Raw genomic sequence first — 14,360 nt, forward strand, 5'->3', positions numbered from 1 at the left:
TATTACATCTATACTTGTATCTATACAATGTGTACATAAATTGATTTTATTTATATCACAAAATGGTTTTTTTAAATAAACTTAATAAAAAAATGTCCATGCAAAATTGTACCCGAGAATGCTTATTTCTATTGAAAAATTCATTCTCGGTGTCATATATGTATAATTGAAAGAATTTTGGTTATGAACCAATTTCGAAAATAAGACCTCTCATACGATAGTAGTTCTAACCACTCGGCCTAAATACAAAAGAGGCGTTACCTTTATTGATATATTTATCAATTTACTATCCATCAAAGGAAAGTAGGATATAAAATTATAACAATGTATGTTCTTCAAGAACTATGTTTTTCTGAGCTACGTCATAAAAAAGTTGTTGATAAGTTTCAGATGGCTCATTGACTTTGTCATAATGACAACATAAAAAATAACATGTTAACCCATTCAATTTTGTGAATACTTCCCATACAATGTGTTGATCACCATTTAAGGAAAAATTAATGTTGACATATATAAACATTTGAAATTTGATAAAAGTTAGAAGCATTGATAGGCATGGGGGTGGCATGTCGAAAGTGTCGCAATCTTTTCTTAAGTTTTAATAGTTGAGGGAAAAATATTCAATTTGCCAAATCCCGAACCTTTTGATTATTTCAAAAAATGCCCTTAAAAATAAACTTGAAACCCGAATCATGTTTAAAATTCTAACTTTCATACCTTTGACATTTTAAAGTAAACACTTTGAACCCATAACAAATTTGACGATAAATCTATTTTGCATTCTCAAACTTTTAAAAACCCTCAAAATTTTCATTTTTGACCCCTAACAAATTTTGACCTAAATGAAGTTAACTTGTACCAAACAATCTATTTACCAACTTTTGACCCATAAAATCAAATTTAACTTCCACAAAAAACCCGATACAATTTTCATTTGAGAAACATGATTTGTTGTTGATTTTTGGAATTCACTAAGTATTTTGAAATATATAGTAAAATAATATGTTAATATTTATATTTATAAAAATATATAGATATTATATAAATATAGTGTAAAAAGAAAGTAAATAATTATTGATTTATTACATATATTAGGGTATATTAGTTTTGGAGGAAAAAAATTATGAGAATTAACCAAAATATAACAAGTGTCTCCATTTATTTTATTTTATTAGAATAATAGGTAGATAAGATTCTAGTTCAAGCCTTCTTTGTAGGTTGTGAGTTTTCCGTTTAATTAGGTACATAAACAGAATGTGATTAAATGTGTTACAGCATATGGATATTTATATTTAGATAAGTTAAATTAAAAACCTAAATCATTAAAGTCAAGATTGGTTAACTAGAATAAACGAACGATGTAATAATATTAAAGAAATCTATAAATTATTTTTATGGCAATAAAGGAAATTCTAAGCATTATGCTGTGTTTCCGAGTTTATTTATGAAAAAAAAAAGTAAATGAAAAAAAAGTTTTTTTTTCTTATCTTTTCTTTTGGCATCTCCTCATTCTTTTTAATTTTCTTTCCTTCCAAATCTTTCAAATTTAGAAAGATACAAATTTTCTTATTTTACTCATTAATTTCTCTCCCCTCCCCTCCTTTTCTTTCTTTTAATGAAACTCGGAAACACCCCTTTTATCTTTTCCTTCATTTTAGCAGGATTGGCTTTGCTGTTCAAAAGGGGGTTGTGGCGCAGCTTGTTGCCCGTTTGCCTGCCACTTTATTGTAATCGTTTTATAGTAAATTATATAAAACTTCGATTTCCCTTCTTAAATGAAACTTGGAAACACAACATATGTTTTCCACCCCTTATTCCTTTCCTTTCCTCCTTTAAATGAAACTCGGGAACACAGTACATATGCCAATTAGGGATTTCCACACTTTTAAACAGATCGAGAACACATCACCAAATTCCAAATTGAGCATAAAATATATCTCTCTATTAAGGGTGATCCCGTGTGCAGATTTAAGAGGTGAGAAGCTACACAGCATAAGCCGATTCTCCACTCTCCAGGTATCTTTGGATACACAAAATCCAAGTCACTAGCAAATATCGAGTAACAAAGGAAGCTTTGAATTTGAAAGCATACATTGTTCAGCAACCCCATTTTGAAAGTATACGGGACACTGAACTGACGATCAATCCCCTTTGAAAGAAAGAAATCATTTACCACTTCGTTGAAAAAACCGTTTCCATTGTCGCTTCTGATACACTTAACTCTTTTATTTGTTTGATTATTTACCAGAGTTATGAACTTGATCAGAAACTGGGCGGTTTAGTCCTTATGCCCTAAAAGGAAAGTCCGGCTGAAATGAGAAAAGTCATCAGTAACAACAAGACAATGGGCTTTTCGGCCTATTGCTAAAGATGAATTAGACCAAACAAACCCATATGTAATAGCTAAAGAATGGAATCAATAGAATTTACAGTTTTGGGCATAAGAGGGAGTTTGTGTTGCTTGCATTTGGAGCACAAAATACATCTTCAATGCAAGAAAAAGTTTTAACAGGCATACCCCTCACATGCTCACCTTTTATCAATTTGTTTAAATTATTAAAGTTGACATGACCGAGATGTCGATGCCAAAGTGATGAATTGTTCTCTGATGCCTTAGATATTAGGCATGAGGCAGTTCGACGTGAGTATGAACTTCTCATATCCAATATATAAGCATAATTATGCCTCAGGGTACGCCTCACTTTCCATTCTTCAGGGACTTTGAAACCTGGTTTCAAGATCAAACATTCATGCTCAGTGAATAAAGTGGGGAGTTTCATGTCGCAAATTTGGGAAATGCCGAGCAGATTGTGGTTGAGTTGTTCCACAAGGTTGGCATCATCAAAGGCTAGAGAACCGTTTGAAACCTTTCCTCTCTTTGTTAGGTTCCCACCCATGTCTCCAACAAAAGAAATGTGTCCACCATTAAATGGTTTAACGTCAAACAGCAAGGACTCGTCTCCTGTCATGTGTCGGGTGTAGCTACTGTCTAAGTACCAGATACTGTTGACATGCCTTCTTGACTGACCCTACACGCATTAACAGTTATTTAGACATGGGTTCCCAAGACTTAGCAAGTTCGGGAAGATTAACAACAAAATCACTAAATTTTATCTTGTTTGTTGGAAAAAATAAAATGTTGTGGTGAATCAGATGCAGAAGAATAGTCGTTAGGAAACCCTGCAGAATCATGTTTCCTGGTTTTAGAAGATCTTTTGGACCATCTCCTTTTTGGTGTTAAAATAAAATCCTTGGATCATTCGACCTTTGGATTCCTTTTCTCACTTGTTTTTGTTGGGTTCTTGGACTTTTCAGTCTTTTAGCCCATTTTAGCTCTTTCCTTTTTGGTGTTAAAATAAAATCCTTGGATCATTCGACCTTTGGATTCCTTTTCTCACTTGTTTTTGTTGGGTTCTTGGACTTTTCAGTCTTTTAGCCCATTTTAGCTCTTTATCAAAAGATGTTTTCTTATTTTCCGAGTGTTGTTGGATCTCACATCCATTTCACTGGCTTGACTTGCAGTTTGATCAGTCTTTGACCTCGAACTACTAGCACCATGAGATCGGGATTGATTAAACTGTTTTTTTTATTCCTTTTGCTGTCTATGCCAGTTCTTGCAATGTCTTGCAAGGTGAGATTGTTATCACATACAAAACAACATTTTCTCCTAGGAGTGCTATAGAACTCATCAGAACTGTAATATGGTTGACGTGGTGGGAAAGATGATCATTGGAAAAAAACATGACTATGATATCCATAAGATTTGTGACCTTTATCATCAAAAGCATTGGTGTAATATGAATCAATGAAGTTATGTTGATACTGACCGTGGAAATTTTTTTCACTGAAGTTGTATGATTGAGGATGTCATACTTGATTAAATGTGTGAAAAATATTGTTTACTTGGTGGAACATATTTACACGAAGTACTAGTCTTTTCATTTTCAAAAGCCTTGTTTTTTACTTGAATTATCCTCAGACTTACATCTGTCGATGAACAACTTGATATGTTCACAACCGGTTTTTTCAAATTGTTACAATTTTCAACAAATGTTTCATCATAAACAGTCTCACATTCACTATCTGAAATAACGTCAACATTTTCATTCAAAATTGCATGAGAAGTGCCAACATCAACACTCTCACGAGTTAAAATATCATCCGAGGATGAAGACAATGTGTTTTGCTTAGGAATAAAATTGTTATTATTACAGACAGAGTTGGTAAATGATTTTAAATTCACGTTAGGAACAAAAGGTGAATTCGATACTCTTTTCTGGTCACAACTCATGTCCTTTTCCACTGACCCCCATTTATCTACACCACCTGCTAAACAAGATGAATCACTATTAGAATCAATAGGCATAGGTATTGGATTAACTGTTTTTGAAATAGGATGAACATATATCTTTGGTTTTGGTGCATGACCAATTTCAAAGACCATTTCATCCTCATGAGGGGATATTGGAACTAAAATGAGGTAGGGAAGTGTAGTTGTCATTAAATAGTGGTGAATTGAAACATATTCGTATCCCAAACCTGTCTTTTGTTTCACACCCATCCGTTCTCCAATGATGCAATTCGACTTATCAGACGACATCTCAAACTTGTCCACAGTTATTTTTCTTTGAGATAAATCAAGTTCTACTTTCTCAATTCAGCATTTAATTCGACTATTCGTTTTTCATGGAACTCAACTGTCTTATTGGACTAAAACAATTTGACATGCAGTTTTGCTGTAAATATAAGTAAACTAAAATGTCATTTGTTTACTTCAAAAAGTTAAACTTACCATAGGATCGATGCTACGATCAATCTTGCGTCCCATTGAATATGGAAGTTTAAAAAGTGTGCATAGAGTTCAATATTCAGTTACAAACTGATTAAATCAAAAATTGAACTGTACCGAACTATTTAAAACCAAACCGAATTAGTTATATGGTTCTAAGAAGTACAATTCCGCTTAAGCGAGAAAACCAAACTAATATAAGTCCATTATAAAATCAAGGAAACTTATCGAATAACCAAATGAACCCAAAACCCGAACCAAGAAACACCCTCTTATCAAAATTCATGTTTCGGTTGTTTGGTTAGTCTGATGTTTAAAATGTCTAACTTCAGATATCTGTACCCAGTCGAAGTAAGGAACCATGGCATATATGTTTGGAATAGATTCCATTTTGAGAGAGTTGAATAAGCACTATCTCGTTGAAAAGTTCTATACATCTGCCCTTTCTCAACGCATTTCTTTAGACAAAGACTCCGTTTTTTCCTCTTTTTGGATGGTAAAGATTTCTCATAACATGGAGTGTGAATCAAACCCATGTTTGAATTGAAATTGAGATACTGATACAAGTTCTTCCCTTCTGAATCAGATAGATTCATATCTGAAAGAGGTTGACAATAAGTTCTTTCAAAATTGACTATTTGTCCCTCTGTTAGAGGTGTTCCAGAAATGTCTGCAAAATTGAAACCCAAAATGATGAACACCTATAACATAGACATTAATATGTGTCATCCTTGAAAGATAGTTATGGTACTTGTTTCTCCATATGTTAGCTAGCAGTAAAATAGGAATAAAACTTATGAAAAAACATCAAAGCGCATCTATTGAATGGAACAGTATCAAAAGCATTTAAAACCAAACCGAATTAGTTATTTGGTTTTTGAAGTAAAATCCACCTCAACCGAGAAAACCAAATTCATATATTTAGCCTATTATAAAACCAAGGAAACCTTATCAAATACCCAATGAACCCAAAGCCCAAACCAAGGAACACCATTTTTGTTAAAGTTCGGTTTCCCGTTCGGTTAGTTTTCAGTTTCCACTGAAAAATGTCTAAAGTGCAAAAATGAAACCTGATAGTGATACGATGAACACAATAGACATTTAAACTGTGTCATCAAAACTCTTGTGTCTCCGTCTGTTAGGGTTAAAATAGAAGAGAACTAGCAAGAAACCATGAAGGCGCATTTAGTGTAGTGGTATCATATCACCCTCCCACGGTATTGACCGGGGTTCGATTCCCCGGATGCGCAATTTTTGATATTTTTTTATAGCTTTAACATAAATGTTATTTAAACAAGCTCATGGGCTGGCTGCAGGTATGGGCTGTTCTCTGGACTATATAACTTGTGCTGTGGTTTGTGATGAATATTATCATGTTAAAGCTTAAAACAATGTACAAACGTCTAGTCATTCACTTATGGATTGATTATAACCAACCATACAATAAAACTAATCTATTGTTTCTAACCAAAAAAAGCTTCGGTTAGAAAAACTTCAATTGAGAATTGAAGGCAAACAAGATTTGGAGTTTTGAAAATATAATAGATGAGTGAAACTCTAAAAAGTAAATAATAAAGAAAATAAAACTAAGTAACCTGTAAACGATCCTCCACTTGTGGCTTTGTGGTAGGAATGTTTGGGTTCTTCAATGGAGACCCAAGTTCAATCCCACTTGTGTCACTTTGGGTGGATATTGACGATGAATGATTTGAGCTAGGCCTTGCAAGGTTGTCAGTTCGAATCCCGAGCCCCGGGTTTAGTTCCACAATGTGTTATGCCAGAGTGGTGACACAGCGACCGTCAAGTGGCAGCCGGCAGTATGGTTTCCGATGGAACGCCCAAAGCCAAACTTTGAAACCACTCGATTAAGACAACATAGACTGGCTAGAATGAAGCAATGAGGCTCTCAAATTGGAGAGTGTATTGGCCTAACACACAAAAATGTCGTCATTAAAAATAAAAATAAAAACATAACAATGCAGGTTTAATTAACGGAGATAGTGGATAGTCTAGGAAAATATGCATAAAAATAAACGTGAGAATTAGAACATGGCTTGCGATCTTGTACCGGGTCTTTACGAGTCAGGGCACACATAAGGGAATACATAACTAAAACATGGCACGTTTTTGCATAAGTTCAAAGTAACAATTAAAGTTTGAATGTGGGTATATAAAACATTATTTATTAACCCTATGTAGGAAATTACTTACTTTTATATAATCATACTTACATGCTGGTTTCATGTGTACAACAATCATTTTTGTTAAATTATTGATACCGAAAAGTATGCTATAGTACTCTCAAATTGATATATTGTTTCATAACTAATTTTTAAAAGATGGTGGAATAAAAAGCTAAAGTTCATATTGAATTCGTTTAGTAAATGTATATTAACATATGACTACATTCACGTGTTAGATTTCATATGAATACGTTATGTATCATATCAGTATGTTAGTGTTTATATGAATACACTGAAATTTATATGTTACATAATAATATAAATATGGGTTAGATCTCATAAAATCGTATAGACATGTCATTTGTGAATCGGGTATCATATACAACTATATATTCACATGCAAATGTACCGTGCATGTCCTGTTTCATTTTCCCATGTGAATCTATGAGTATTTACTTTAACATTTGTGATACGTTAATAATGCGAATGCACTTAAATATATTAAATATGAAAGGAGTGTATTCTCTTTGTCATTCAATTAACATCATCCTCATTTATTATTGTTATGATCAACGATACTTGTGTGTGGCGGTTGGTATTGGCTTAATTCGTTAATCAACGACTCAGATTGGATTTGAACCAATTTCACCTAAACCGGTTTCGAGGTATACTCGTAATGGTTAATCTTATAATGTTAGTGAAATAGTTATTATTGTGTAATTTATAATAGTATCTTTGATGAAAAATACGTAATCAGATCAGATTTGGACCAGTTTCACCCAAACCGATTTTGTTGTGTACCCACATTGGTTAATCTTATAATATTAGTTTAGCAAAATACATGTTAATAAATACATGTTATAGAGATAACTTTGAGGCGTTTAAGGGCTCCGTACGGCTGGGTTGGGCCAGCTAGCGGTAGTCTTTTGCAATTGGGTCACCCCGTACGGAGTACCTAAATATTCTATGTTTGTTGGCCGTTAAAAAAAAGTGATCATGTATAACCGAAATAAAATCACAGTAACACCTCAAAATCCAAGTATGTCACTTTCGTTGGTTTTACACATCACTTACACAACGAGGACTTTTAAAACCGTTTCACAACTTATTAAACCTTTTCGAATTTAAAATTTGGCAAATAACGTTACATTTAACAAAATTCGTTAATAGTTTACTGTTCCAGGATGTCCCTTCTTGCTCCTGCCAGATAGCCCAAGAATGCTATGTCACTGGTCACTTCACTTGATACACATTCACAAACGGGCCGGCTTGTACTAGTAAATTCATAATAATAACTTTTAAAACACTTAACGATAATAGTTTAATATTTATAACTCTTCAAAATCATTTATTTTAAAGATAACTCTTTCTCTTTCCCAATGCTCATCTATACACATTTTCGCTAGCAAATAAACGCCAAATACACCTCTTTAAATCTCTACTATATAGGTCACATATTTGTGTCATGATGCCCGAAGGCCTTTACTGAAAATTAAGCCACTTTTCCTTTGGTCACACAATTGTGTCTTGTTTTACTGTTGGAACACTTTGATGTGTTTGATGGCACACCGTACCGGTCACTCTATTCTTTCTTAAAGGGATGTGATCCTCCTATACCACCCCCATATGTCTATATGGCTCGTATAGGTCTATACGGTCGTATAGGCTGCATTACTGACAAGGGGGACAAAAAAACAGCTTTTTTCAACCTATACGACCGTATAGACCCATACGAGCCGTATAGGTGCTAAATGGCTCGTATTGCTATCTGACACACCATAAAACCTATACGGTCGTATAGCCCCCATAAAACCTATACGGTCGTATAGGGCTATACGACCGTATAGAAAAATTTTGCAGAAATAAGTCAGCTTGCCTTAACTGTTGCCGAAAAACGACTATACGAGCCTTATAGTGCTATACGAGCCGTATGTTATGTACTTAATACATTAAAATGTAAGATATTAACATATGAATATTTAAAATTGTGTCAAAAAAATTGTCTATATGACCGTATAACCCTATACGGCCTGTATAGGTCTATACGGTCATATTAACGTATTAATATTTAAAATTAAAAAATTGTCTATACGACCGTATAGGTCTATACGGTCGTATAAGGCTATACGAGACACTACAGACAATGAACGACAAGCTCCGACACAAACTGATATGATTCAGGTGCTGTACGACCGTATAGTCCTATACGAGCCGTATAGAAAAAATAATGGTGTGTGAGGATCCAAGGTGGTGTGGGAGGATCCTAAGCCTTCTGAAAACGAAGAAAAAGGCAAAACCACATACTCGGCTATACGCAATAAACCAATATCTGTTAGACCCGTATGATTACCTATCTTATAATAATACCACATTCCCGTGAGCTTCATTCATGTAGTTCTAACCATACGAACTTGTCTATATAAACTACAAACTATAACCCATACGACTAATTCACAAGATTTCAATTATATAAACTTGATTATAGAAACAAATTCACATAAATTCCTTCCCGTAAACGTCATCAATCCTATATTCGTCCATACAATCTCATGACATTATATAATATATAAAAAAACGAAATTATAGTTGTGTGACAAGTTTAGTGTTCAACGTTTATTTGATCCCGTTAGACCTTCATCTACACTCACCGTCTCCCTTATATGCCTGTCTCTCTGTATATAACTGGATCGTAACAATTCACCCAAAACCCTATCGCCACTTATTGGGGAATTTTGGATTTCTAACTCGTATTATCTGAGAGTTGAGTGGCACTTTCTGATAGAAACTATTTGGTGGTTCTCTAAATATATCAACCGGATGAACTTAAATGAGGTCAAGAACTTCATATGTAATTTTTGGAGTGAAAATTGAACTAGAGAAAAAGAGTATGAACTTAAATGAGGTCAAGAACTTCATATGTAATTTTTGGAGTGAAAATTGAACTAGAGAAAAAGAGTGTACGACATAATGAACAGTATAACTCATATGCGGATTAGGGTTTTCGATAGTTACCATTTTAAATTTTAATTTTATGTTACCATTTTACATGTAAAAGATATGGTTCCCCGGTTTCCCATTTTTGTACCAGTGGAAGAGTCGACGCTTTGAATTAATATTTGATAAATTAGTATAACGCTTGAGGTCTAGATAGTAGAGATTATTAGTAAAAAGGTGTGTCCCCTCTAGAGGTGTATAAACTGGTTTTAAACTATAAAACCGGTTCGGGTTGAAACCGTTTCGGTTTGATCAACAACTCAAAACCAAATTTATGATTGGTTTAGGTTCGGGTTGAAACTGTTTTTTTGACTGCTTTATGATCAGTTTCAGTTCGGGTTACAATCGGTTTTTGCCGGTTTTTGGCAAGTTTTAGCCAGCTTCGGTTCGATTAACTCGTTTGAAACCGGTGTCGGCAGAAGAGAATTACAAATCGGTTCCAAACGTACAGTTTCAATCGATTCCAAACCAGCTTCTACATAAACGGCTTCAAACTGGTTCGGTTTCAGTTCTGTTAACCGGTTTTTCCCCACCTCTAGTCCCCTCCATTGCTTCGGTTAGATTAGTACAGTTTAAAGAAACAGACATTCTGCCATTTACTCTCCCCTTTTTAAATACAAAGGGATTAAGCAAATAACATTATGAATATTATTTTCTGTTTTTATATAGAGTGTTATGCACGTGTAAGGGTTTGGATCATTACTCAGTTGTCAAATTTGGCATAACTGAACAATTTAGCCACTGGCAACACTAAAGGAAGATAGAGGTTTAGCAGCTAGATATCAGTCTCTTGGTTTTAAAGTGGATGTCGCAGACAAGTACAAGCATGCCGATCGATGACTAGTCGTATTCTATGACAGTAGTACGTGGTTTGTTGGAGCGGTTGCTTTCAAATGGTAAAGGAAGAAACCGGTGCATTCAAGGAGAGAAAGTGATCAGAAACAACTGTACAGTATTCTATATTTTAGTATATATTTTTATTAACTTTAATTTTGTAAAATTATGTTCTTTATTAATCATTTAGTTAGAATAATTAATAACTACATGTTTAATTTGTTTGGTTTTGTGTTGTTATCTAATAATCATTTATCTATATACAGTTACTTATTCTAAATCTACATTTTAAAATGCAAATTATAATTATTATAATATATTTTTCTTTAATTAAAATGGATTTTATGCTTCCATCCATATAAACACAATGTCACCATGTGTACATTACAGTTATTACTATTACGATGTGTTTTTCCCTGGTACGTCCACGGTACATGCTATGTTCTATTTAACATATTTACCAGTAAAAAAGTTTCATGAAAACTGAATTAAGTTTATGATGATAGACCTAGAAAATAAGTTCCTTTATATACATGGGGATGATTTGATAGAAAATTAAATGAAAAGAAGTCAAAATGAAATCATATGCACTAAATAGAGATAGCTTTTGAGATGAAAAAAAAAGTTAATAGTTGTATATTTGAAGTTTGTTGCAAAATATTTTGAAGTATAAATGTATAATAACCGACCAATTTTAACACTGAACTTTTTTAAACAATGAGTTCAAGCTCTTCATCACCAATACGTATATAGATAACCCTTTTTATTTTATTTTATAGCGTGTAACATTTTCTGCAACTTACTCTAAAAAAATTTTTACACGTCTTCGGCCAGTAATTCACCAATTTCTTCAAACATTGATACGAGCTTCTTATTACGCATGGTTTGGAGGTACTCTTACCGCTAGAGATGCACAAACCGGTTTTTGAACCTAAACCGGTTTCGGGTTAAACCGAACCAGTTATTAGTCAAACCCAGTTTTGGTCCAAACCGGTTCTAACCCTAACCGGGTTGAGACATTGAAAACTATAAACTGATGTAACCGGTTTGGGTCGGTTCCAAACCGGTTTTGCTTGAATTGGTTATAAACCGGTTTGCAGGTTTGACATAAAACATAAAAAAGTGCAGACTAATTTGTTTGAGTGTGTTATAAATGCCTACAGCCGTGTAATGGTTTCCTTATTTGTATTAAACACTTGTATTAAATGTCCACCGATTAAGGCAACAAATTAATTTCAACGGATATATTAGTTAAGTCTATATCGGTTTGGAATTGCAAAATATATTTCCATGGAATGTGCACCAAAAACTTTCTGTATATTGAAGACTAGGTTAGGTACCCGTGTAAAACACGGGGTAAAATAAATAAATTTATTTAAATAATAACATATTGTGAAATATAAAACATGTTCAACATATAAAAAACATAATATATGGTTGAATAAATTACACAATACAAAATATGGAAATAAAAAGTTGAAATTTCGTAAATCTCTAAATATTTTTTTTGTATACAATATTTGTAATTTAATTTGTAACTTTATTCTTCATATTAAAATTAGTAGTTTCACTTTATTTTTGGTTTCAACTCTAGATAATGAAACACATAGCTAACCATGCGTTAAAATAGGTTTCTAAAAAACAAACAAACAATCTAAAGAGATTGATCTTAGCTTTTATTAATCTTCATTACAAAACAATTATAAAGTAAAAATTTATTTCTTTGAAATTTAAAATTAATTATTTTATCTAAATCAAAGTTAAAATCCGCTACTTATAAAAACTTAATATTAGTAACTAATACAATCTATACTATATAAAACTAAATAATAAATATATGTTCAGCTGTTTCTGTGCAATTTTCTATTGAAGTTTTATTTAAATAATAACACAATGTGAAATACCAAAAAATAAATCAATTTTTTTGTATACTATATTTGTAATTTTAACATCCATATCAAAATTAGTAGTTTCGTTTTTTTTTAATTTCAAATTTAGATAATGAAACGCATAAATTACCGTGCGTTAAAACAGGTTGTCTCAAAATCAAATCAACCATCTAAATCGATTGATCTTATCTTGTATTAATCTTCATTGCAAAACATAAAGTGAAAATTTCTTTCTTTGAAATTAAATTAATTATTTTATCCAAATCACTGTAAAAATCGCTAATTATAAAAGCTTAATGTTAATAACTAATACAACATATTTATAAATAATATATTATGTGTTTATTAAAATTTTTAAATAAAAAAACTATTAAAAAGAGAAAATAATTGATTAAAGAAAGTTATATATAAGACTATTAATAAGAAAGAGAAATACATTTTATAAGAAAGAGAGGTGGAAAAATTTTGCAAGACACTATTTGTATGATGTTATGTGGCATTGAAAAACCTTTATTTATTAAATAGTATAGATTTCAATCATATAATATTCCAAATTTCCAACGATGTAATAAATTAAATGGAATTGAAATGAATGAGCCATATTTAAGGTAGGTTGTTAAGCCTTAAAATGATTGTGTTGAAAATTACAATATTACACCGACATGAATGCATATTTAAGTCAGCAGCGTTTACATCTGCAAACCGGTTTATAACCGGGTTAAACTGGTTTTTTTCTAACCGGTTTCGAACTATCGGGTTTAACCCGGTTACATCTTAAAAACTCCAACCCGGTGCCAACCCGGCGGTTTACAGATGCTCTAAACCGGCTTTTTAAAATCGAGTTCAACCCGGTTTGGTTACGGGTTAGTTTTCGGGTCGGTTCGGTTCGGTTGACTGGTTTGTATGCCTATCTCTACTTACCACTACCACCTTTATGTAATACATTGGACAAAAACATGATAACTGATATTATATATATGATAATAATACTTTTGTTTAAGAATAATTAGTTATTACAAATCTACATATATTCCATCACCTATAAGTTACAAAACCGAGGAAACTGAATTGAATAACCCGAACCAATAAACACCCTCTTCGTTAAAATTCGGGTTTCTGGCTCGGTTTGTTTTCGATTTCAATTGAAAAATGTCTAAAGTGAGAAAGTCGAAACCCGATATGATGAACGCCTCTAACATACACATCAAAATGTGTCATCCTTGAAAATCAATAATCATTTTTGTTTCTCAGTCTGTTAGCGGTAAAATATGAAGAGAACTTGAAAGACAACAAACTCGATGAGACAAACAAATGTCTTATTAATAACTTTATTAATTTTTGTTGTGTTTTGATTGTATACTTTTATACAAGAACCTGCAAGATGACAACAAGGCGCATCTAGTGTAGTGGTATCATAGTACCCTCCCACGGTACTGACCGGGGTTTGATTCCCCGGATGCGCAATTTTTTCCTCATATTTCTTTTGTTTGTGCCCGACAGGAAAATATTAATAAGCATACATGCTTGTTGGAACATAAGTATTGAAAAGTAGTATACATACCGATTTATAAATAGTCTAGTTATTCCAAAACCAAGGTTAGATAACACACTATCAAGACTAGTTTGACTTGAACACCATGGGATCTCAAAGGTTCTTAGAAGGAAAACCGT

General features: G+C 32.8%; 1 non-coding gene across 1 annotated transcript; it reads left to right on the forward strand.

The window, feature by feature from the left end:
• The first annotated feature begins 14,081 nt into the window (after positions 1 to 14,081).
• Positions 14,082 to 14,152, forward strand: TRNAG-CCC (transfer RNA glycine (anticodon CCC)). Its single transcript has one exon. It is a non-coding gene; the product is annotated as a tRNA-Gly (tRNA).
• The last annotated feature ends 208 nt before the right edge of the window (positions 14,153 to 14,360 follow it).

The sequence above is a fragment of the Bidens hawaiensis genome, unplaced genomic scaffold, assembly GCF_021521415.1.
Source record: "Bidens hawaiensis isolate Kalapana, Puna unplaced genomic scaffold, B.hawaiensis_p1.1 tig00011619_1, whole genome shotgun sequence".
In the NCBI taxonomy this organism is placed as follows: Eukaryota; Viridiplantae; Streptophyta; class Magnoliopsida; order Asterales; family Asteraceae; genus Bidens; species Bidens hawaiensis.